Source organism: Pinus tabuliformis, chromosome 8 (assembly GCF_031772625.1).
Source record: "Pinus tabuliformis cultivar Carrire ecotype Pingquan chromosome 8, CPIR1, whole genome shotgun sequence".
Classification (NCBI taxonomy): domain Eukaryota; kingdom Viridiplantae; phylum Streptophyta; class Pinopsida; order Pinales; family Pinaceae; genus Pinus; species Pinus tabuliformis.
The window spans coordinates 1,403,745,114-1,403,749,693 of record NC_142294.1 but is presented as its reverse complement, the minus strand read 5'-3'; the positions used below and the strand labels follow the sequence as shown (position 1 = coordinate 1,403,749,693).

General features: G+C 33.7%; 1 long non-coding RNA gene across 2 annotated transcripts; it reads left to right on the top strand.

Annotated features, from left to right (window-relative positions):
- The first annotated feature begins 2,961 nt into the window (after positions 1–2,961).
- On the top strand, positions 2,962–4,181 carry LOC149240803 (uncharacterized). 2 transcript variants are annotated; one of them, XR_016245556.1, is made up of 3 exons: positions 2,968–3,220; positions 3,566–3,619; positions 3,830–4,181. It is a non-coding gene; the product is annotated as an uncharacterized LOC149240803 (long non-coding RNA). The 2 variants fall into 2 exon arrangements; XR_016245557.1 differs by having other exon boundaries at positions 2,962–3,216; positions 3,566–4,181.
- Positions 4,182–4,580: the final 399 nt, after the last annotated feature.

Here is a 4,580-nt window from a genome sequence, read left to right as displayed (position 1 = left end):
AAAGGTGGAATCATTTTATTATGCGATTGAAATGATGGTTTCCCTTCTCTCTCTCTCTCTCTCTCTCTCTCTCTCTATATATATATATATATATATATGATTCAATGAAGTGATAGTATCATCTGTAATCAATACTTTATAATCAATCTTCGTTAGTTTCTAAGAAAATAATATAAAACTATGTGTGTTATAAAATCGATTGGAGTTTCATGATTATGTTGTGAGTTCCTGTTGTGGGTAAACTTGGATGCACTCGAGCTTGTGTTGACAGTTCACTACTGTAAAATGCATATGAAAACCTTGGGGAAGGTCCCACTCAACATATGGTGCTATGGTCATTAATTTTTTTGTTTTGTTTCTCTAAGTAGAGTGAAAATTGTTTGTGATTATAGTAGTTATATTTGAATCTTTTTTATGATTAGTTGTTTCAAATTTGATTCATTTGAAATAATAGATATCATAATAAGCTATTAGAGTGGTTTTTTGTTATTTTATGAATCTATAGATTAATAGTGTTGGAGTCCATTTCATTGAGAACTTTAATGTTGGGGAACAAGACCTATAGCTAATTGTTATAGAGTCAACTTGCTTCGAACTGTGGCAAGTAGATGTTGCAGAATTGGCATGCAGTGGAACTGGCAGGATTTAGGCCTACCTACTGACATAGAGCTAACCACCTGAGAATAAAATTTGGGCACATAAGGTGCAATCTAGCTAAGTTATGGACCATCCTTTGGACAATCCTCCCATCTGAAATTGTGTTCCCGTAGATTTTTCTATTTAATAGATTAGCCCATTTAGGATAAGATGAGGAGCTCACTTTTTGTATATACTGTATAGATTTCCTCACAAATTTACTAATTGCGGTTTGAAAAAATAAATGTACAATGTATCCCAAAATCCTTAATTGAAATGAGAAAAGTATAAATACAATATCTTTTTTGGCACCATTGATGGGGGGCACTAAAAAGAATTAGGGATCTACCAGAATAGGGTAAAATGATACCAAGAGTAGAATCGACCAAATGGAACTGTCGACTACCCCTTTCAGTAACCTTTGTCTTGTTATCCTGCATACTAGGGCATGATAGGTGCATTACAATACCACAATTAAAAGAAAATAAACTACTACGTGGTGTAGTAGGAACCATCCATATTAAACATCTTGGTAGGTAAAGGTGGGAAAAACAATCCTTAATAAGGACTCCATAACAATGTAGCTCAACTTCATAGGGGAGAACCAACAATGGTGGAGAAACCCAAAAGTTTTGAAGCTTCCAACAAGATCCCAAAACAAGAGAAACCATTCATAGGAATGGGGGATCATCGGATAACTAAACCAAAGGGACCCATTAAATTTAACTTTCCCATATAGGGACACAAGGGAATGGTATTAATGAAAAACATCCCTTCTTTTGTTCTTTTATACTTTCAAGGTCTCACAAGTGAAGACCTAGACACCTTTTTGTTTGAGTCTGATGTCCTTTGTAATATCTACGATTATTTTACAGATGCACACAAATTGAAGTTATTGCTAGCGAGTTTAAAGGACTTAGCTCTTCGTTGGTTTATAGGACTTAGGGGAAATACCATTCGAACTTGGGATAATATGAAGACTAAATTTTAAAGAAGTATCAAGTCTATTGTAAGGTCTAAGATATTAAGGAAGAAATATTTAGGATGTCCCAAAAAGATGACAAAAGTTTGGAGGATTATGTGGAGAGATTTCAATACAACTTCCAAAGAACTAAACAAAACATTCTAGATGATGATTGCACATCCATTTTCTTAAAGGGATACAAGAAGATTTTATTGATACCTTAAATCTTATGGGAGTAGGGGATGTTTCCAAATTAACTTATCCAACCATCTCTGAATAATGTTGATGATATTCTAGAGGTAGCTCTAAGTATGGAAGAAATTCTCATAATGCTATTTTTAAAACTAATCGATCACATGTGATTGGTGTGACCAAAGCTAAACTAGGAAACTTGTTGGTAAATTTAAGACCAATGTTCTTAGAACAATTATTTCCCAAATATACATCTTAAAAGCTCAAAAGAAACAGAAAGAAGCCAAGCTTTACAAGCTTGTTCGAAGATGCTACATACAAGCTTGTTCAAATATGCTACATACAACCTTGTTCAAAGATGCCACATACTTCCACACCATTTTCCTTCTTATGCTATAACTTTAATAGATTCCCAAGGTATCCATTTACAATCAAGGAAGGTTATCAACAATATGGCTACTCCTGTTATTCAATAACATGATGACGAAGAAAGTATTCTAAGACTGAGTAATTATGAAAATAGACCCTCACCTCCTGAACTCATATCAAGAAAGGAGATAGTTCCCTCGTATCCAAAAATGTTATGTTTAGAAAATCCTCCTTCACCACCAGATTTTCATTTTCTAGGGGAACTTAGAAGCATTTGTGTCATGATTCCACTATTCCAAGCGATAAAAGATGTTCCAATTTATGATAATACCATTCAAGAACTCTGTCTTAAGAAGCCAAGAAAGAGAAACAAGGACCCAAGGTTGTATAAATCACAAGGAAACTAGGTGACCTAATTTTGCGCAAAATCTCCATAGCCAAATACACAAACATTGGGAGTCCAATCGTAAGCGTTAATATTAACCATAACCCAATACCTAATACCTTGAAATATTTAGGGGCAATGATTAATGTTTAGATGTCAAAAGAAACTATGGAAAAACTCCAACTATCAACACTACGACCAACTCCAACAATGCTTTAATTAATTGATAGGTCCTTTGTAAAACTAGAGGGAGTCCTTGAAGATATAGTTGTTTCCATAGATTCATGATAACACTGTAAAGACCCTACAATACCACCATTTTTTATTTTTTAACAATATTTATACAAGTACTAACTCTATGTTACATGTATTTCTTATTATTCGCTCAACTCCTTACATTACTTAAGTGAGTTTCCAGAGGTTTCCAATCATGGGCGGGAAAAATATATACTAGCCACGTATACTGGTTCCGTAATAACATACTCGACGGTTTGGATCGGTTTTCACAAGATCAACGATGTTTAATTAACTTAGGGTTTCATGAGAGTTTTAATGACTTTTTGTTTTTTTTTTGGTATTTTTCAATCTTTCATTTGTTTCCAAAATTGTCTCTGCAGCCATTTCAGGGGTTAGGGTTTGACCTCTCTGTGACAACACATGCCGAGTCTCTGTAGGTAACCCATTAACGATTGTGCTCCTTGTCTTTTTGCTTGGACATTAGACACCATCTGTCGCTTATGGAGGGTGTAACTTTGCCCTCTGTTAACTTGCAACAGTTCTCCAAGTCGAAGGTTTAGGGCTATGTCGAAGTATCGTGTCTTAATTAAAGGATTTTTAGTCGAATTCATGATTTTAGTTAACTCCTCTTCTGATATAGATTATATACATTTCATTTTGTGCGCCAAGTAATTGCTTACTTTCTTTTTGTGCTAGGTTTTTGCGAGAATATTTATTTATTTATTTATTACATTCCTGCACAATATATTTCTCCATAATTGCTAATGTCTTTTGCTCTCCAGGCAAAGAGCTGGAGCGATTTCATCGATTATTTCAAGGGAAATCTTCTTCACTCGGTTTCTGCTCCAAATTCTCATTTCTTTGCTAATGTTTTTATTTCCCTTTTTTTGTATAGTTGATTTTATTTTCAATTCAGCTAAAAGCCTTCGAGTCTTGTAATAGGTTTTGATGATTGCTGCTACTCGGTTCATTCTCTGCCTATACAACTTCAACACTTATCATGGGTTTCCAAATATCTAACATAAATTTCTGATTTGTCATCCCAGGTTGGAAACAACTCTTCCACCTTCTGATTCTCCATACACAAGGCAGGCAGTTTCTGTTAGAGGGTTTCTGGTCTCTAATGCTTTATGGATTTGTTTCCAATTTTGTGTGTTCGTTGATTGTGGAAAAAGCTAAATTTTTCCCGAGGAAAATTTTTATCTTATTTTTGTGAAAAGGCTGAAGGCCTAAAACCTTTACTACTATTTCATAATTTTTTCATATCCTTTATCTCAAGGGTCTTTAATTGACTGCATTAATTTATCAGTTAAATTTAGTCACATGAGTTTTCTACAGTTGTATAAATATGTATTTTCTCCTCGTGTATATATATATATATATATATATATATATATTCATTTTAATTAATTATCACTATTTGCATGTATGCTACTCTTTTAATTTATTTGTGCGCTATATAGCTTCGTGAAGACTTTTATTTGCAAAACTCCCTTCTGGTTATTATACAGATCCATATTCTCTATTAATGATACTCGCTATGTTTTTGGGACGAGGTCTCATTTATATTTTAGAGCATTCTTCAATGTTTAACATGCATTTTGTTGTCTTTTTATTTGCGCTACTTCTCCACTGTGGCTGAATTAGCCGAAAGAGATGTTCGACTTTCTCATGTGTCTAGTTTATTGAAAATTCCCAACACTATATTTTTTTATTTTATTTCATATTTTTATTTCATGAAGAACCTCTTAAATTCCTATATTGACAGGATGATGGTTCGACAGGTTTACATAATCT